The 21,932-nt window shown below is 40.7% G+C and overlaps 1 long non-coding RNA gene across 2 annotated transcripts in view; it reads right to left on the bottom strand.

The window, feature by feature from the left end:
- Nucleotides 1–278: 278 nt before the first annotated feature.
- The window catches only part of LOC127482887 (uncharacterized), a 60,341-nt gene continuing 38,687 nt past the window's right edge, over nt 279–21,932 (bottom strand). For both annotated transcript variants that reach the window (XR_011388082.1, XR_007908779.2), the window contains 2 exons: nt 1,135–1,289; nt 279–512 (listed from right to left, as the gene is read on the bottom strand). This is a non-coding gene — a long non-coding RNA (uncharacterized lncRNA). The remainder of the gene's footprint in view (nt 513–1,134; nt 1,290–21,932) is intronic.

Genomic DNA, 21,932 nt, shown 5'->3' with positions numbered 1-21,932 from the left:
GCGTTCCTCATTTCCAGCCTTATCAAATTGTTTTTACCACTCCCATTTCCTGGCCATCTGAGTAATAGTTGTTTTCTAAGCCTGTTTCTCCTGCCTTTGGGAATTTTGCCAACCCCTGGATAGGATCCCCAAAAATGCCCCTTTGATAACCAAGCTAGTGGTGCCTTCTCTTCCCTGAAATAAAAGACCATACTGTGTAAATTCAGAATTTGTGAACCCACAAACAGGATTGGGACTATGAACATTCATTTATTCATCAAGTGTTTATTGAGCACCTACTATGTGGTAAGCACTGTTAAGATTTATTTATTTTATTTAAAAGGGAGAGTTAGAAAAAGGAAGATAAAGAATATCTTCTATCTGTTGGTTCACTCCCCAAATGGCTGTGATGTCTGGGGCTGGGCCAGGCTGAAGCTGGGAGCCAGGAACTTCTTCCAGTTCTTCCACGTGGATGGCGGCAGTCCAGAAACTTGAGCATCTTCTGCTGCTTTTCCAGGAACATTAGCAGGAAACTGGATTGGAAATGGAATAGATAGAAGTTGGACAAGCACCCATATGGGATGTTTGCATCACAGACTATGCCGCAATGCTGGCCCCTTGGTGCTCTTCATAACACTTGAGAGTTTAAATAGGGAATAGTGAATAAAATAGTGAATAAAACAGAAATCTGTGGTTTTATGAAATTTGTATTCTAATGAAGTGAAATTGACAAGCAATATGTTATATAAATATGATTTAAATGCATCATGTACATGTTTGTTAGGTGATAATATGTACTGCACATTTGTGAAATATTTCTCTTATTGATTTTCTTTTTGGGGCTGAGACAGGTGATGGAATGATGGAGACAGGGCGCTGAGACATTTCTGCATAGATCTCAAAGGGATTTCAGTTGAGGCCTGAATCAGAAGCAAAGTATCCCATTGAAAGAGGATGAGTAGCTGCTGAAAGTGGAGATCCGGAGAATGGGAGCTTGAGTTATGAGAGCTTGGAAATAGCAGGAGGTAAACCAGACTGTCATCTTGCTGGGGAGAGATTGCCCCACTGGGGGTCTGCCTAGGCCCAAATGGTTAGGTAGAGCAGCAGTAAAACTGAGGTTTGGATAGATGACTTGGAGCAAGGATAGAAACTTACCTGTGGTAGGGGAGAATTATTGAGGTCAGAAAGAGAAGGAAGCCTCGTGGGATGTGTGATAAAACTGGGTAGCAGTTCTTAGAACTAGTCAGGGACAGTGCAGGTGATGAGAGATTTCTACCATTATCCATGGGGATCTTGGAAGGGATGAAAACCTAGAAAAGAAATCAGACTCCATTGAGAAGAACATGGGTTTGGGAGGTCAAATGGAGTATTTGTATTTTTGCCTAGAATGAAATCTAGTATTGAGGACACTCTCTACATTGATGTACATACTTGAGGACAAACTGAAGGAGTCTAGTGAGCAATGCTAGCAAGTAGTTAAGCTAAGCAGCTAAATTAAGTATGGAAAGCAGAGGAGAAAGATAAGGCAGGGAACTTCATGCCACTCCTAAAGACCCCTGATGGTTGTTCTAGTCACCCACAGAAGGGGCTGGGTGGTATCCAGAAGAGCAGATGCCCACAAGTACAGACCTCAAGCATCTGTTAATCATCTGCCATCTGCTTGGGATGAAGAGAAAAGGCATGGTGTTTGGTGATTTCCTATTAATGGGAGAGTAGCAACATAGCAGGTAGAACTTGACAGATTTGGCTGGGAAATTTGTGCATCAAATTATTTTCTGAAATATACTCACCCATTCTTGGTGATTTTCTATGAGAACAAATAACACCCTTTGAAGAGCACATGGCTTAGGTACGTGGAGCATTGTTTTGACTATATTGGTATACAAAACTAAATTGTTTAAAACTATTATTTAATCCAGTCTGACTTCAACATGTGGTTATTTATTTAAAAATTGCTTATTTGGTGGGGTGGAGAGAGAGCTCCCATACTCTTGTTTATTCCCCAAGTGGCTGTAATAGCCAGGCCTAGACCAGGCTGAAGCCAGGAGCTGAACCTGGGTCTCCCATGTGGCTGACAGGAACCCAACTTCATGAGCTATCACTTGCTGCTTCCCAAGGAGTGCATTAGAAAGCTGGAATCCGGAGTTGAATCAGGACTCAAACCTGCATACTCCAATGTGGGATGTGGTTGTCCCAACAGGTATTTTAACCATGATTTTTATTTATTTATTTATTTTTGTTTATTTATTTATTTATTTTTATTTTATTTTTTTATTTTTTGACAGGCAGAGTGGACAGTGACAGAGAGAGACAGAGAGAAAGGTCTTCCTTTGCCGTTGGTTCACCCTCCAATGGCCGCCGCAGCCAGCATGCTGCAGCCGGCGCACTGCGCTGATCCGATGGCAGGAGCCAGGTACTTACCCTGGTCTCCCATGGGGTGCAGGGCCCAAGCACTTGGGCCATCCTCCACTGCACTCCCTGGCCACAGCAGAGAGCTGGCCTGGAAGAGGGACAACCAGGACAGAATCCGGCGCCCTGACCGGGACTGGAACCCGGTGTGCTGGCGCCGCAAGGCGGAGGGTGACCAGCACTGTGGTACAGCAGGTTAAGCCATAGCCTGCAAAGCTGGTATTCCAAATGAGCACCTGTTAAAGTCCCAGCTGCTCCTCCTCCTCCTTCCTCCCTCTCCTTCCTCCTCCTCCTTCCTCCTCCTCCTTCCTCCTCCTCCTTCCTCCTCCTCCTTCCTCCTCCTCCTTTCTCCTCCTCCTCCTTCTTCCTGTGACATAGCGGCTTTACTTGCTATGTCATAGCACCGGCCCAACCCTGATGTTAAATGTCCACACTGACATGGTGATTCTTGATTGTGGTTAGGATTATGGCCACCTGAAGGCTCAGCAGAGAAAGAACTTTCACCTTTTCACTGAAAGGAAGCACTTTATGGCTTTTCTTTAGCTGAATTGACAGCATCACCACTCTCGCATTTTGGGGCTATTAGTAGGCAAAGTAAGAGTTACTTGACTATGAACACTGCAGTCCTGTAATAACTGATTTGGTGACGGAGATGAAACAGGGGACTAGAGAGCAGGCGGCATATACAGCATGGATACACTAAACAAAGAGATGATTTCACATTTCAGGTGGAGCAGAATGAGATTTATACTAGTCAGAATGGCATGCAACTTGAAACTTCTGAATTGTGTGTGGAGTTTTCCATTTAATATTTTTGGATCAGAGTTAACCATGAGTAACCAAAACTCTGGAAAATGAAACTTTAGATAAGGGGGAGACTACAGTTCATAGTCTGTGAAGCTTAAAATATTTAATACCTGGCCCTTTCTGGAGAGTTTGCCCACTCCCAATATAAAGCAAAAGTTGATACTAGCAATAACACTCAAAATGCTGTAGAAACTTAAAGGAGAAATCAATTTTGATGACGGGGATACATTTAGGAATGCTTAAAGTTGGAATACTCAAGTTGGACATTGATAATGTGATGCAAATTTCCAGAAGAGGCAGGGCATAACTTTCTCCCTCACTTCCTCTAACCACCAACATCATTCTTGGTTTTTTTTCTTTTACTTTGTTAAAATTGCTTTTTAAGTATTTCATAAAGACTTGACTCTGCATGCTGTCATATATATATATATATATATATATATATGTCAGAAAAAGGATCAATCTACAAAGTGTCAAGGCAAGAAGTGAGTGGTCAGCGATTTTTCATTTTAGTATGCAGGTATCCAGAGAAGAGTGGTGTCTAGAATAATAATGACCTAAAAGTCGTGAGGTATGTGATGGTGTTGCATTAAGGTTATAGAATGTAGCATGTCTCTTCTCACAAGAGGTAGGAAACCAGGGAGACCTCAGCCCAACACTAACAACAAGCAAGATAGGAAAGGGATAAACAAGAGAATGGAAGAATGAGAGCCATTTCTGATGTGAAGTGATGGAATGAACTTTGTTTAGACCAGAGAACAGGAGGCTCAGGGAACACGTGGGCAGATGTTTTCAAATAGTTGTCTCATGGAATTGGTTTTGGGTTTATATATGCTGCAGAAAAATTTGTACCAATTAATGTTGGGGAGGGGACGGAATTTCCTGATAATAGATCTAGAGATTGAATGAACAGCCTCAGGAAGGTCCGAGTTTGAGCTCAACAGTCCAGGTGATGGTGCTGGACCAGCTAAGGACGGGAGGTGGAGAGGGGGCGTTCAAGGGCTTGTCAACCCTTCTGTGATTTGATCCTATTAATAAGCAGCAGAAATGACAACATGGCACAAGTAGCACAAGGCTCAAAGGCTCTAAACACAGAGGCCTAATTTCTTCACTTTTGATTCATGATTATCAATCTTTGTTTAGTAGAACTCTGGTTTTGAAAATCCTAACCTTCTTATAGCTACTTCTCCAATCCACTCTTGATGTAGATTGTTTAAAAAAAGTTTTATGTATTTGAAAGGCAGAGTTAGAGAGAGGGAGAGAGAGGTCTTTCATCTGTTGGTTCATTCCCCAAATGGCTACAACAGCCAGGGCTTGGCCAGACCAAAACCAGGAGCCCAGAATTTCATCCAGATGTCCCATGTGGGTAGCAGGGGATCAAGCACCTGGACCATCTTCCACTTCCTTCCTAGGTGCATCAGTTGGCAGCTGGATTGGAAGTGGAGTAGTTGGGACTTGACCGAGTACTTACATGGGATGCTGTCTTTGCAGGTGGCTGCTTAACACACTGCACCACACACTGGCCCTTTGGTGTAGATTTGGATATGCTTCTTGGCCATATTTTTATTTATTTTAAGTCATTTATTTACTTGAGAGGGAGAGACATACAGAGATCTTCCATCCACTGGTTCACTCCTCAAATGCCTACAATAATCAGGGCTGGGCCAGGCTGAAGCCAGGAGCTAAGAACTCAATCTGGGTCTCCCATCTGGGTGCAGGGACCCAACTATTTGAGTCATCACCTGCTGCTTCCCAGGTGCACTTTAGCAGGAAGCTGGAATCAAGTGTTCCACAGAGACTCAAACCCAGGCACTTAAATTTGGGATGCAGGTGTCCCTAGTGATGTCTTAACCACTGCACCAAATGCCAGCCCCTTGGCCATGAATTTTAGATAAGCATGGTTCCAAAAGTTCTTGAAATTTCATATTGCAGCACTTTTGACTGCTTCAACTTAGTGAATCATTTCATTAACTGTTTTTATTTTCATTTTTAAAGATTTTTTTTTGAAAGGCAGAGTTAGAGAGGGAGAGATAGCTTCCATCTGCTGATTCACTTTCGCAATTGCTGCAGTGGGCATGGGCATGGCTGGACCATGAAGCAAGAAGCCTGGATCTCCATTTGTGTCTCCCATGTGAACATAGGGCCCAAGGATTTGGGCCATATTCCACTGCTTTCCTAAGCGCATTATCAGGGAGCCGGATCAGAAGTGGAGCAGCTGGAACTGGAAGCAGCACTCATATGTGATGCCCGTGTTATAATAGGTAGCAGCTTAACCTGCTGTGCCACAATGCCAGCCACCATAACTGTTTGAGTATATCCTGAGCTGAAGCCATTCTTTCATAATTCTAATTTAATTCTCTTTATGGTTTTCTTTCTGTTTCTTACTGAAGCCAAATGGAAAGGTAACACAGCAGTGCTGGCTCCCTGGTCTCTCTTTCCTAGTTACCATATATCCCAATTAGTGGGAGAATTTTCTAATCTGTTTTTTTTTTTTTTTCTCAGACAAAAGAGGATTTCTCCTCCTCTCTGTATTTCCTGGTACTGCTGGAAGTTTGCAGATAATTTGAGTACAATTTTCAGTGCATTCATTAACAACTTCACTGAGGCTCAAACCTGTGAGCATGGTTGAGAGCACAAACAACTTTCTATTATAGGGGCCACATCTCTATTACAGGGGCTGGTAACAAATCCACCCTTAACCAGCATGTATATTTCCAAAACATGTCCAGTGGAATTTAAAAGGTTGTAAGAACCAAACTATAAAAGAGGTTTCACCTCAAGATGTTATTTTCCCAGATTACACTCTTGTCTTGTATCAGGAGCCCTTGAGGACTGAGTGCAAAGCAATAAACAATGGGGTGATTTTCTGGAATTTGGAAGGAATATAAAAGAAGGTGTCAATGGTGAGAGTTTTGTTGCCCTTCAAATGCCACTTTGGGCTTGTTTACAGACGTCTAGGTCTTATTTAGAACCAAAATATTAACAAAATAAAAATAATGTTCCTCATTTTCTTGAATCAAGCAAGATAAAGCCACCAAAAATGGTCCTGTGATTCTAGGAAGATAGAAATTGGATGAGTATGAGTAACAAAGCCATTCTTTTCTTAGATCTTGTCAATAGGACATTGCATTTAAATTTAAGTACATTTATCTTTTTGTGGTTGAGAACAAGTAAGACTACAAGCTGCTGAGAAGAGCTTTTACCCCTAACTAGGTGAGAATACCATGCAGGTGAATTTGCTCAGCATTGACAAGTTCTGGTTTTGTGCAATGGATGTTAGGTGCATGTGAGGGTGAGGCAACCAGGCTGATATTAAGCAGTTTTATTCCTCCTGAACCTGGTGACAGTGAGAGGAAGATCTTGGTGGTCAGAGCAGTAGACCCTCTCTGCATTAGAATAAGTCAATGTAATTTTGAGGCTTTGGTCTTAATGGAATTCACTATCAGGATCGTGACAGTTCTGGCCTGACCAACAAACTGAACTAGGCTTTCACTTAGCTTTGCACCTGGTTTGTTCCAATGCAGTAATTGTTCACTGTGATTCATGTATCGTTTTGACAAGTTGGCAAATGGAAAATGTGGAAAGTAATTAAAATAAGTGTGTGGTTTCAATTATTGTAATCTATTGCCCTAGTCTGAATGCCATTATCAGAAAGAACCCAGAGAAGGGCTTCATTAAGGCATGGAGGACAAGTGGTTTCTTGGCATGTCTTCTATATAAAAAACTTAACTTGGGGAAATGGACCGAAGAAAGAGATGCTCAAGGCTTAAGTTGGCAGTTCATTTTTAGAACTTAAAGATTCTATGTCACTGGTTTGATCAGATTTTTAGGGCACTTGTATATATATGTGTGCATATATACACATATATATGTATGTATATAAACTGATCAGAAAGGGTCTATTTGATTTTTTTAAAAATTCATTTGACAGGTAGAGTTAGACAGTAAGAGAGAGACAGAGAGAAAGGTCTTCCTTCCATTGGTTCACCCCCCCAAATGGCCACTACGGCTGACACTGCGCCAATCCGAAGCCAGGAGCCAGGTGCCTCCTCCTGGTATCCCATGTGGGTGCAGGACTCAAGCACTTGGGCCATCCTCCACTGCCTTCCTGGGCCACAGCAGAGAGCTGGACTGGAAGAGGAGCAACTGGGACAGAATCCGGCGCCCATATGGGATGCCAGCGCTGCAGATGGAGGATTAACCAAGTGAGCCACAGCACTGGCCCTTTGTCTCTTTTAACAGTTTTTGTCATAAAGTCTATTTTGTCGGATGTGAATATTGCTACTCCTGCTTGTTTCTGATTTTCATTTGCATGGAATATCTTTTTATATCATTTCACTTTCAGTTTGTGTGTATGCTTATTGGTGAAGTGCATTTCTTGAAGGCAGCAAATAGATGGGTCTTATTTCTTTATCCACTCAACCAGTCAATATCTTTTAATTGGAGAATTTAGTGTACTTACATTCAAAGTTATTATTCATTAGTAATGACTTGGTTCTGCCACTTTCCCATGGATATTCCTATTGTTTATGTTTGATCTCCTTTGTTCTGCTACTAGGAGGTGTGTTGCCTTCACATTCTTTCATAATGCAGACTATCTTTCTCTGTTTCTATGTATAGCACATTCTTAAATATTGTTTGTAACACTGGCCAGGCAGTGACAATTTTTCCAATTTTTGCTTGTCTTTAGAGGTCTTTATTTCATCTTTGTCTATAAATGAGAACTTCAATGGTTAAAGTATTGTAAGTTGGTGGCTTTTCCATTCAGGACTTGGACTATATCCCTCCATTCTGTCCAAGCCTGTAGGGCTTCTATGGAGAAATCTGTTAATCCAATGGAGATTCTTTAAAGGTGGTCTGGCATTTCTCTCCCACATTTTTAGTATATTCCCTTTATGTTTTATTTTTGAAAGCTTGAATATAATTTTTCATGGTGAGGATCTTTCTGATAATGCCTATTTGGGCATCTATATGCTTTCTGTTTTGGATATCCATAACTTTCTCTAAATTTGGGGAAATTTTCTGGTATTATTTCACTGGATACGTTTTCTAAGCCATCTTTTTTTTTTTATTCCTTCAGGAACTCTCCAAACACATATATTTGTTCATTTGATGGTATCCCATAAATCCCATAAACCCTTAACATTGTTTTTGGTCTTTTTGTTCTTGGTTTTTTTTTTTTTTTTTTTTTTTTTTTTTTTTTTTTGCCTAAGAAACTTCAAAAAAGAACCTGTCTTCTAGATTATAGAAGCAGATATTCTTTCTTCTGCTTTGCCACGTCTATTGTTAAGGCTTTACACTGTATTTTTAGTTTGACTTATTGAATACTTCATTTCTAATATTTCTAGCTGATTTTTCTTCAACTTTATTTAGCTCTGCAGAATTTGTCATTCATATCATATACAGATTTTCTTATTTCATGTAGCTGTTTCTCTGTGTTCTTGAGCAACCTTACAGTCATTCTGTTGAATTCTTTTTCAGGCGTTTTGCCAATCTCCCCTACTTCACAGTCCATTATTAATGCATTGTTGTGTTCCTTTTGGGAGTCATATAGCCTTCCTTGTTCATGCTTCTTGTGCTTCTATGTTGGTTTTTACGCCTCTGGGGGATCACTTGATATCTCCTCTGGAGGATGTTTTTGTTTTCTCCCCCTGATTTAAGGCTTTATTCTTGTTTCTGAGTTGGAGGAGTACCTAAAACTTGCGCTGACATTCCAGGAGTGTGTGCTAGATGGGCCACCATTTGTTGGGGGTGGGGAGGGGTTAAAAGTTCAGAATGACACCCAAGTTGGACATGGTGGAGAACCCCTGGCTACAGTCAGTAGAGGGGTTGATGTGGAGCTAGCTAGTGTATTCTGTCTCAGCCCTTGTCTGTGCTGAGGTGAACTGGTGTGCTGATTCATGGCCTAGGGTGAGCTCATGGCGCCCATACACTGCATGCACCCAGGCACTGGCAGCATACAGAACACTGACCCAGTTTGTGGTGTTCCCTGAGGCCTTTGCAAGATCTGTCCTCAGCATGCCAGGAACCCTGAGTTTCTGCCATCTGACTGCATGGTACACAGGAAATCACCCACAACCTATGTCCCTCCTAGCTCTGTAGCCTGTGCCCAGAACCCTCACAGTCACAGGGTACAGGGCGTCCCATCCCTTCCCTGTGAACTGCCCTGTCCCTGGTACAAGATGCCTACCATTCCCCAAGTCAGGTTGGAGAGAGAAGCAATGTGGTCTCCCTTCACAGAATATAGTAGTTGCTCAGCCCCTGCCAGTTCCCCAGACCAGACACAATGCCGGTGAGGACCATGGAGTTTTCCCTTAGTCAGAGCCACCAGTGGTGTAGGCTGTGGCAGCCTCCTCACTTTTCCTGGGAAGATGGCACTGCCCAGCTAGATGCTGACCATGAGTATGCAGGAGTCATTGATGTGCACAGCCGGCATCTGTGTGTTGTCCTCTCTCCTCATTGCTCCATGGAGTCTCACATAGTTGGTCTTATAACTATACACCTCTGAAATAATTTTCCACAGATGAAATATTTGGGAAGCCAAATTGTTTGCCCATTATGAAGGTCTTAAAAATAATTCATAATAAATAAGATATTTGTTATAAATTTAGTACTGTTCATCACATTTATCACAAAGAACAGATAAAGGTTTTTTTTTAAAGATGTATTTATTTGAAAGACAGAGTTACAGAGAGAGGTAGAGATCAGAGAGGGGTCCTTCATCCGCTGGTTTACTCCCCAGATGGCTGCAATGGCCGGAGCTGTGCCCATCTGAAGCCAAAGCCTCCTCCAGGTCTCCCACATGGGTGCAGGAGTCCAAGGACTTGGGCCCTCTTCCACTGCTATCCCGGGCCATAGCAGAGAGCCAGATCAGAAGAGGAGCAGCCGTGACCAGAACCAGCGCCAGCGCCCATATGGGATGCTGGTGCTTCAGGCCAGGGCTTTAACCCTCTGGACCACAGTGCTGGCCCCAAGAACAGATAAAACTTTAAAGAAGTGAGAAAACTTTTCATTCCCACTAGTCTGAGTTAATCTTTGTAAAGCCTTTTTTTAAAGAAGCATATATTTGTGTCTCTGTGTCCACATAATTAATTTTAGTCTTCAGTATTTTGTATCATGATTTTTCTCATTTTCTATTTCATTGGAATTTCCAATAATGTTTGTTTTTAATGATTGAATAATATTTGATTTTGTTCTGGGCCATGACATTCAACCTATATGTATTGTTAGGGCATGGCTTACTTTAGTGAACTGTTATATAAAAAATGGTAGTATAGCAAAAAAAGTAACTGATTTCTGATTGATGTCATATTTTCATAATAGACACTTTGTTTTGAAGTTACAAGTGGCATGCTTCTTAACTAACTTGAAGATTAACTGGTAAACTTTTCCAAATCTACTTAAATGCATAAAGAATAAGTAAAATGAAGTAAAATGCACAGTATTACAAATATTCTTTTTAGGTAATTCCTGTAATAAACTCATTTTATGGGCCAGGAGCAAAGCCATTTAAAGAAAAAGAGATGTCAGTATATAGAGGTTAAAAAGTGGTATTTTTACCCTTAGGAAAGAGGAATGACGGCATGAGAAAAGAAATACTAAAAATGGACCTTTAGTTCTCAGTCTATAGATTTCCCAATCACTTGACAGTAGCTTGTTCTTCAAACAATACTTGAAATCAAATGCTATAAATACTGAGTTTCTAAGTGCAGAATGAAATGACTTAGAATCATGTCTCAGTCACTCTGGATTATTATAACCCAAGTCCCATAGCCTGGGAAACTTGAAGAACAGAAGTCTATTTCTTACTGTTCTGGAGCCTGGGAAGTCCAAAATCAGAGCGCTGGCCAACCCAGTTCCTGAGGAGGGTCTCCTTATTGAGAGTCGTCCCTGAGGGGGGACAACTTATTGGAAGTATTCTCGCATGGCGGGGAAAGAGGAGCCCTGCTCCCTTCATCTAATTAAAATGCATGAGTCTTCTCACGGGGCTCCATGCTCATGACCTCATCTAATTACCTTCCAAAGGCCCCATCTCTACAAACTGTCAGCTTGTGGACAGAGCTTCAACCTATGATACTCTGTAGATACAGAAACTGTCTACAGAAATTTAGTATTTTTTAATTTGAAAATAGACCTTATTTTTTAGTATACTTACGTGTGATGAACACTCCATTCAGAAATATGGCATGTATTTTTTCCCTGGCCAGACCAGTCAGAATTTGAGCAGGAGACAGAAACCAGCCACACAGTGATTTCACAGGGCAGGCTGAATGTAAAGAATTACTGTTTATAACAGAAGGTTGAGGTAATGAGGAGCTGGTTAGCAAGAACTTCAAAAGGTTTGTGGGCAATAGGGTTAAAAGGTATATTCACACAGTCTTCACATGTTTGGATGAAACAACCTTATATTTCTCTCTAACAATATGCAACTGTCCATACAAGTGAAGGAGTGTTCAGCTTCTTCCCTAAATAAAGAGAAACACAGTCAGTCCCAAGAGTCATTGTATCCATCACTGGCTATACTCCTTTCTCAACAAATTCTGTCAAAGACCTACAAGATATTTTTTTTAGCTCCAAGATAAATTGTGAAGTTAACCTCCAACAACTTGAATATAAAATACAAATCTGAAGGACATACAAGAAGAAAATTGCTGGTACATTAAGAGAAACACACCCAAGAGAGTTTTTAGAAGTTCATGGAAAATTAGAATTAAAAGATAATGCAGGCATAGGCATTTAGCATCATGGTTAAGATGCCTGTGTCCCACATTGGAATACCTGGGTTCAATTCCCAACTCCAGCTTCTGATTCCAGTGTCTTGCTGAAGCAGATGCTGGGAGGCAGTGTTGATGGCTCAGTTAAATGGGTTTCTGCCACTCCCAGTTGCTGTAGACACTTAGGTTGTGGACCAGTAGGCGGGTGCTCTTTTGTTGTCTAACTGCCTCTTTCTCTGATTCTCAAATAGAGTGTTTTTAAAAAGTTAACACATACTTGCACAAGCTTCCTCAAGCTCCCTCACATAAAACAAGCAAGGAGAAAATATGCAAAGCTGCTTATGACATTCTCTAATTGTTACAGTTGACGTTTAACTGATGTCCATGGCTTCCTTCTTTCACTGCCCTTAACGTATTTCCTCTGCCTTCCAGCCAGACCCGCGTATGGTTGGCATTCTTTACCTGCTGGAGTAACCCAAGCCTTCCTGCAGGATCTGAGTCCTCAGTTGCCCCGCCCTGCCCCCTTTTTTTGGTTGCTGTGGTTTTCCATTAGCCTTTGTTATATTATTATTTGGAGGACCAAGAGGCGCCCTGAAGAATCCCCTGTGTCTCATAAGTGGTTCTCCTTGTCCTCATTTTTGCAATCTAGTTTCCCATTGGCAATGGCATCAATTTTTCTAGCCCAAACCATAACCTTTCCCCCTTGTCTGTTGGTTCAGTGGCATGGGCCCCAAAAGGCCAACTTACAGTCTTTTCTTGCAGTTCAGCGGAACTATTGCTGTGCCCTGTGATTTATTCCCTCCTTGGGAACCAAGATCCCTCAACTGGCTGAGCTCTTAAGTACTTGCTGGGACAGGAAGCATAAATTCTGAGGGTGAGTTATTAGGTATCATAATGAGAGCAGCCACTCTCATTTCCAGTTTGTGTTTCCTAAAACTGTGTTTTCTGGCTATGGGAGAGACAGCAGTGTATCACAGCTTGTGGTACACAGCATATACTGCATCGTGTAAGACAGAATCCCATTTTGGGATGCAAGGTCCCAACTGATAATCATAATGGAGACTTCAATAAGCCATTCTACCTTTCAATTAACCAGTTTATTTCAAGGGTATGAGGCCATTGCTGCATTTCATTCTCTGTGAAATGAGTTCACTGATCAGAAGCAATACTATCAAGAATACCATAATAATAAAGCATTCTATGTGTCTATCGATGGTACTGCTTGGCTGTCACCTTCTCTTTTAGCAGCAAAGGCAAATCAGTATCTAGAAAATGTGCCAGTTGCGGTGAAGAAAACTTATTCATGTTGGAAAGAGTATAATGTATTAAAAGGAAAAATCCCCTAGACCAATTGAATTTGGTATAGGTTATTTGTGCAAAGAAAAGCAAAACTAAATAGAGCAAACATGATTGGCAAATTAGATGGTTTGCAGAACCAGAGAAGTTTCTGAGAACTCCCATCAACAACAGGATCAGAAAGGATTTACAGAAAACAGAAGTGAGAATACAGACAACTTAATTAGGTACAGTTTAATTGGCTACAGAGCCTCTGGCAATTAACTAAAGCTCAGCTACTGTGATTAAGCTATATTGCTTTGGTTTAATAAGCTCAATGTAGGAGCCTAGTCTAAGTCAATGGCCTCTTATCAAATTTATTTAACAAATGTAATGAATGCATTACCAGGTGATGGTATGTGCTCCCAGGAAATAGTGCCATATCTGGGGATCAGCATTGGTATTAACTGTGATTAATTGTTAATCACTGTTAAACTACTTCTTGAAGTATGTGTTGTTAAGCCCATGTGTAGCCTCCACTTCTGCTCTGTGGCCACTTTGTTCATGGCCCATTAAGGAAGCATTGGGGTGACTGGGAAAGATAATGACACTTATAGAGTGCATTTTTTGACCATCTGGTTATCAACAGGCTTCTGTGCAGTGGAAAATTATGGGAGTTCATGAGGGTTATAAGGAAGCCATGGGCATGGACCGGGAGAGAGGAGGAGATGCAACAGGAGTTCCATTAAGGAAATTGGAGTGACCTGCTCATGTAAGTTTCTCAGACCTTCCAGACTTTTTGATCATAGCCTTTCACCTCCACTTTCTGACAGGCTGCCTCTGCACATACCTAGCCTGTGTTTAGATAACACCCATTTTATGATGGGACACTCAGGCCTAGTCACCTGGTATCTCATAGGCATTCAGACTCTTTCAAGTCCCAAAGGCAAACCAGAGAGGTTTATCAAAAGCAAAACAGTTATCTGCAGGAGAGAGTATATGTTATCTTAGCAGTTTCAGAGGTCTGCCTTGTGAGTCTATTTGATTCTTGCCTGAGGTTCCAGACACCATTCCTGTTTGCCATGGAGGCTTCATATCTCATTGATCTGCAGGATAATAAGGATCAAGTGGTAGACAGGCTTGTACTGCCACCTGAACTTCTTTTTAAAATTTTTAAATTTAATATAAGAGTGGTAATAAGAGAGGGAAGAGATGTACAATTTGGGACATGCTCAGTTGGACTTGCCTCAAATGGTAGAGGTAGAAACATACCAGGGGATTCCAATTCAATCCCATCAAGGTGGCATGTACCAATGCCATCTCACTAGTCCCAGTGATCAATTTCTGTTCACAATTGATCACAATGATAGGACTAAGAGCCAAAGGGAGCACATAAACAAGACTAGTGTCTGCTAATACTAACCGATAGAATAAAAAAAAGGGAGAGAATGATCCAACATGGGAAGCGGGATACACAGCAGACTCATAGAATGGCAGATGTCCTAAACAGCACTCTGGCCTCAGAATCAGCCCTTAAGGCATGCAGATCCGGCTGAAAAGCCCATGAGAGTATTTCGGGCATGGAAAGCCAAGAAACTCTGGGAAAAAAAAAACCTAAATGAAAGATCTCCGCGAGTGAGATCCCAGTGGAAAGAACAGGTCGTCAAAGAATAGGTACCTTTCTCTGAAGGGAGGAGACAACTTCCACTTTGACTACGACCTTCCTCCTCTCCAATTTGAGTCTCTTTGTTTTCTTTTTCTTGCCTAATGGCTCTGGCTAAAACTTCCGGGACCATATTGAATAGCAGTGATGAAAGTGGGCATCCTTGTCTGGTTCCTGATCTTAGTGGACATGCTTCTAACTTTGTCCCATTCTGTAAGATGCTGGGTGTGGGTTTGTTATATATTGCCTTGCTTGTGTTGAGGCATGTTCCTTCTAATCCCAGCAAGGTTTTAATCATAAAAGGATATTTTATTATATCAAATACTGTCTCTACATCTGTTGATATAATCATAGTTTTTTCTTCAGTTTGTTAATGTGATGTATCACATTGATTGATTTGTGTATATTGAACCATCCATGCATATCTGGGATAAATCCCACTTGGTCCTAATGAATGGTCTTTCTTATGCATTGTTGCATTTGATTAAACAGTATTTTGTTGAGGATTTTGGCCTATGGTTTTCTTTTTTGTTCTTTTTCTGATTTTGGAATTGAGATGATGCTGACCTAATAGAAGGAGTTTGGGAAGATTTCTTCCATTTCAGTTGTTTATTGGAATTAGTTCTTCTTTAAATGTCTGGTAGAATTCAGCAGTGAAGGCATCTGGTCTTGGGATTTTCTTTGTTTGTAGGGTCTCTATTACTGATTCAGTCTCCTCCTTGGTTATTGTTCTGTTTAGGTTTTCAGTGTCTTCATGCCTCAATTTTGGTAGATGGTATGTGTCTGGGAATCTATTAATTTTTTCTAGATTTTCCAGTTTGTTGGCATATACTGTTTGTGGTTATTCCTGGTGATTCTTTTTTATTTCTGTGGTATCTGCGATTAAATCTCCATTTTCATCTCTGATTTTATTGATTTGGATTTTTGCCCTCTTTTTTCAGTTTAGCCAATGGTGTATTAATTTCATTCATTTTTTTTCAAAAAACATGTCTTCATTTCACTGATTTTTGTGTTTTTTTTTGTTCAATTTTGTTTATTCTGTAATTCTTTCTTTCCTCTTATTAATTGTGGGTTTGGTTGTTTTTTCTTAGGTCCTTGATATGCACTGTTAACTCATTTATTTGATCTCTTTTCAATTTCATGAAGTAGGCACTAATTGCTCTAAAATTTTCTCTGTGTTTTTGCTGTGTCATAAGTTTTGATTTGTTGAACTGTCATCTTTATTCATTTCCAGGAATTTTTTGATTTACCTTTGATTTATTCTATGACTCATTGTTCATTTAGGAACATTTTGTTCAATCTTCATGTGTTTTGCATATTTTCTAGAGATTATTAGGTTGTTAATTTCCAGCTTCATTCAGTTGTGATCAGAAAAGATACATGGTGTGATTTAGAATTTTTTGAATTTGTTGACTTGCTTTATGGCCTAGCATATGTTATATACTAGAGGAAATTCCTTGTACTGATGAAAAATGTATATTCTTCAACTGTGGGATGAAATATTTTGTAGTTATCAGTTAGGTCCATTTGATCCATAGGGTAGACTAGCTCTGTTGTTTGTTGATTTTATGTCTAGTTGATCTGTCATTGATAAAAGTGGGTTGTTGAAGTGTCCCATTACAATTGTTTTGGAGTCTATGTATCCCTTTATTTTTTTTTTTGGATTTAAGTAATCATTCTTTTTTTTTTTTTAATCTTTTATTTAATGAATATAAATTTCCAAAGTACGACTCATGTGTTACAATGGCTTCCCCCCCCCATACCGTCCCTCCCACCCACAACCCTCCCCATTCCCACTCCCTCTCCCCTTCCATTCACATCAAGATTCATTTTCGATTATCTTAATATACAGAAGATCAGCTTAGTATACCTTAAGTAAGGATTTCAACAGTTTGCTCCCACACAGAAACATAAAGTGAAAAATAATAGATGATTTTTTTTAAATGATGATGAAATCAGATCAGACCTATTGTCATGTTTAATCCCAGTGAGAGTCAAGTTGGGAATTGATAATTTCTTTCTTTTTTTTTTTTTTTTTTTTTTTTTTTTTTACAGAAGATCAGTTTAGTGTACATTAAGTAAAGATTTCAATCGTTTGCACCCCCATAGAAACACAAAGTGAAATATACTGTTTGAGTACTCGTTATAGCATTAAGCCTCAGTGTACAGCACGTTAAGGACAGAGATCCTACATGAGGAGTAAGTGCACAGTGACTCCTGTTGTTGACTTTACCAATTGACACTCCTGTTTATGGCATCAGTAATCTCCCTATGCACCAGTTATGAGTTTCCAAGGCTATGGAAGCCCCTTGAGTTCTCCGACTCTTATCTTGTTTAGACACGGTCATAGTCAAAGTGGAGGTTCTCTCCTCCCTTCAGAGAAAGGCACCTCCCTCTTTGAAGACCTGTTCTTTCCACTGGGATCTCACTCACAGAGATCTTTTTGCCAGAGTGTCTTGGCTTTCCATGCCTGAAATACTCTCATGGGCTTTTCAGCCAGATCCGAGTGCCTTTAGGGCTGATTCTGAGGCCAGAGTGCTATTTAGGACATCCGCCATTCTATGAGTCTGCTGAGTATCTCACTTCCCATGTTGGATCACTCTCCCCTTTATTTATTCTATCGGTTGGTGTTAGCAGATACTAGACTTGTTTATGTGCTCCCTTTGACTCTTAGTCCTTTCATTATGATCAATTGTGAACTGAAATTGATCACTTGCAGTAGTGAGATGGCATTGGCACATGCCACCTTGATGGGATTGAATTGGAATCCCCTGGTATGTTTCCAACTCTACCAATTGGGGCAAGTCAGCCCGAGCATGCCCCAAATTATACATCTCTTCCCTCTCTTATTCCCACTCTTATGTTTAACAGGGATCACATTTCAGTTAATTTTCAACACTTAAGAATAACTGTGTGATAATTACAGAATTAAACCAGTCATATTAAGTAGAACAGACAAAAAAAAAATACTATGAGGGATAATGTATTAAGTTGTCCATTAGCAGTCAGGGCTATGCTGATCAAGTCACCATTTCTCATAGTGTCCATTTCACTTCAGGAGGTTTCCTTTTTGGTGTTCAGTCAGTTGTCACCGATCAGGGAGAACATATGGTATTTGTCCCTTTGGGACTGGCTTACTTCACTCAGCATGATGTGTTCCAGATTCCTCCATTTTGTTGCAAATGACTGGATTTCGTTGTTTCTTACTGCGGTATAGTACTCTAAAGAATACATATCCCATAATTTCTTTATCCAGTCTACCGTTGATGGGCATTTAGGTTGGTTCCAGGTCTTGGCTATTGTGAATTGTGCTGCAATAAACATTAGGGTGCAGACCGCTTTTTTGTTTGTCAATTTAAACTCCTTTGGGTAAATTCCAAGGAGTGGGATGGCTGGGTCGAAGGGTAGGGTTATATTCAGGTTTCTGAGGAATCTCCAGACTGATTTCCATAGTGGCTTGACCAGTTTGCATTCCCACCAACAGTGGGTTAGTGTCCCTTTTTCCCCACATCCTCGCCAGCATCTGTTGTTGGTAGATTTCTGTATGTGAGCCATTCTAACCGGGGTGAGGTGAAACCTCATTGTGGTTTTGATTTGCATTTCCCTGATTGCTAGTGACCTTGAACATTTTTTCATGTGCCTGTTGGCCATTTGGAAGCCGGAGGCATCACAATACCAGATTTCAGGACATACTACAGGGCAGTTGTAATCAAAACAGCATGGTACTGGTACAGAAACAGATGGATAGACCAATGGAACAGAATTGAAACACCAGAAATCAACCCAAACATCTACAGCCAACTTATATTTGATCAAGGATCTAAAACTAATTCCTGGAGCAAGGACAGTCTATTCAATAAATGGTGCTGGGAAAACTGGATTTCCACGTGCAGAAGCATGAAGCAAGACCCCTACCTTACACCTTACACAAAAATCCACTCAACGTGGATTAAAGACCTAAATCTACGTCCTGACACCATGAAGTTATTAGAGAACATTGGAGAAACCCTTCAAGATATTGGCACAGGCAAAGAATTTCTGGAAAAGACCCGGGAGGCACAGACAGTCAAAGCCAAAATCAACTATTGGGATTGCATCAAATTGAGAAGTTTCTGTACTGCAAAAGAAACAGTCAGGAGAGTGAAGAGACAACCGACAGAATGGGAAAAAATATTTGCAAACTATGCAACAGATAAAGGGTTAATAACCAGAATCTACAAAGAGATCAAGAAACTCCACAAAAACAAAACCAACAACCCACTTAAGAGATGGGCCAAGGACTTCAATAGACATTTTTCAAAAGAGGAAATCCAAATGGCCAACAGGCACATGAAAAAAAATATGTATCCCTTTAGATCCATTAATATTTGCTTTAAATATCCAGGTGCTCTGACATTGAGTGCATATGTATGTATTATAGTCACACCTTTCTGTTGAATCAATCCTTTATGTATTACATAATTCCCTTTGTTGTCTCTTTAATAGTTTTTGTGTTAAAGTCTATTTTTTCTGATATTAGATTGGCTACATCTGCTTCTTTTTGCTTTCTGTTAGCATGGAATATCTTTCCTTCCTTTCACTTTCAGCTTGTGTTGTATCTTTGACGGTTAGGTGTGTTTTTGTAGGCAGCAGATGGAAGGATCTTGCTTTTTAATTCATTTAGTCAGTCTGTATCTTTTAATTGGAGAGTTTTGGCCATTCACATTCAAGATACCTATTGGTAAGTAACAACTTGCCCCTGCCATTTTTTCTGTAAATATTCTTGTTGATTGCTTTGGATTTCCTATATAATTTTACTAGGAGATTTTCTGCTTTCACATTCTTTCATAATGATGACTAGCTTTCTGTGTTTCTGTGACATATCCTTAAGTATCATCTATAAGACTGGGCATGTGGTGACAGATTCTTTCAATTTATGTTTGTTGCAAGGTCTTTATTTTACCTTCATTCATAAATGAGAACTTTGCAGGGTACGATATTCTGAGTTGCCAGTTTTTTTTTTCTCTTATGTTTTGGACTGTGTCTCGCCATTGTCTCCTAGTCCATAGGGTTCCTGATGACAAGTCAGCTGTGAGTCTGATTGAAGATTCTCTGAAAGTAATTTGGCTTTTCCTCTCATGCACATTGTAGAATCTTTATGTTTTTCTGTTGAAACTTTGACTATAATGTGTTATGGTGAAGATATTTTTTTGGTCATGTCTATTAGGAGTTCTATATGCTGTCTGTACTTGGACATCTCTTTCTTTCTCCAAATTGGGCAAGTTTTCTGTAATTATTTCACTAAATAGCCCTTCTAGTTCATTCTGTATTTCCCCACCTTCAGGAACTCCTAAGACCTGTATGTTGGGTCATTTGGTAATATCCCCTAAATCCCCAATACTATTTTGAATTTTTTTTGGTCTGACTAAAATATTTCCAAAGATTTGTCTTCTAGCTCAGATATTCTTTCTTCTGCCTCTCCAAGTCTGTTGTTAAGGTTTTACTCTGTATTTTTGGTTTGACATATTGAATTGTTCACTTCTAATATTTCAGTTCAATTTCTCTTCAATATCTTTATCTCATGGGAAAATTTTTCTTCATGTATGGATTTCATACTTGTATGAATGTATGAATTATGGATTTCTTTAAGTCATGAAGTTGCTTCTGAGTAATCCTGTGATCACTTTTGAATTCCTTTTTCAGGCATTTCATCAGTCTCTTAATCTTCACATTCTAACATGAATTGGATTGTTGTGTTCCTTTGGGGGAGTCATGGCATCTTTCTTGTTCTTGTATAGCTGCATTTATTTTCAGGTGTTTGTGGAAACACTTGTTGGTTTTCTCCACTGTCGTGTTTTATTTTGAACTATGCCTCTGTGGCTTAGTGGAATGTCTGCTTCTTCAGTGAGTACCCAGAGGCATATGGTGGGTGTGGCCAGGGAGCTGTGGTTGGTGCTCAAGTTTGGGGCAAGAATCCAGGGCAACACTCAATTTGGTCATGGTAGATCTTCTCTATTGACAGCAGGGGGAGGATACGATCATACCTGTTGATGTAATCACAACCTCATTTCCTCTCTTCCAAGGTGATCAATATCTGGGGTTAGCCACAGTGGGTCCAACCTTCATGCATGCTGCCACATGAACCACACAAAGGATCTGTGCAGTCCTCACTCTCTGCAGTGACCCACCCTAGATGGTCAGTGAACTCTGAGCCTCTGATGCCAGACACAGTGATTGTGCAGAGATCCAGCCACACCCCATGCCCTATTGTGCAGTCACAGAGTTGCCACAGTTACAGTGCACAGACTTCCACAGTAACGAGGGGCAGAGGATCCCCTCTCTGCTTCATGACCTGCCCTGCACATGGAGAGAGCAGAGTAGTTCCCAGAGCCAACTGCCAGTGGTTGCTCTGCCTCGGCTGTTTGAGCCCTGGAGCCTGCCATAGTTTGACAGGATGGGGGCAATTCAAAATACTAAGTTGACTGCCCCCTGTCAACTCTCCCATCCAGACTCCAAGGCAGTGGAAAATGTGGATTTTTCCTTCTGCTAAAATCCCTTGGTTGGGCAGAGAAGATGCTGCCTCTACTTCTGTCAAGATAGTGCCTTCTCTCTGCTGGTTACTGAGTGCTCTTATAGGGGAATGAGGGGAAAGAAACATGCTTTTCTTTACTGGATTTGGGGGGTATCCTGCCCTCTGCTGGTGTGCTAGTCTGGACTCAAAGACAGTGCAATCTGCAAGGTTCTCCCTCAGGCAGTATCACCAATGGTGTCACCTGCCCCAGTCTGCCCTGACCTTGCCCTCAGAACCTGGCGTCTCCTCCAGTCTCCTGCTGTGATAGTCATGAATGGTGTCCCCACTCACTGCTGTGTGTCTGCACTTTCTGCACTGCTTCACAGCTTTCCTCCTCTTTAGAATTTCCACTGCAAACTTCTCTCCAACTTTCCCCTGGGAATACGCTTCCTCCACTTTTTTCCTGCTACCTTCCCCTAGTCAGAATCAGCACTTCTTTTCCCTATTCTGCCATCTTGGAATCCTCAGCCTGAATCTGAAAACCGTTCTCTTCCTCTAGTCCCCACTGAAAACTGATAGATTTAGGAGTGACTCT

This window comes from Oryctolagus cuniculus, chromosome 4, assembly GCF_964237555.1.
Source record: "Oryctolagus cuniculus chromosome 4, mOryCun1.1, whole genome shotgun sequence".
In the NCBI taxonomy this organism is placed as follows: domain Eukaryota; kingdom Metazoa; phylum Chordata; class Mammalia; order Lagomorpha; family Leporidae; genus Oryctolagus; species Oryctolagus cuniculus.
This window is presented reverse-complemented; position numbering and strand designations above follow the sequence as displayed.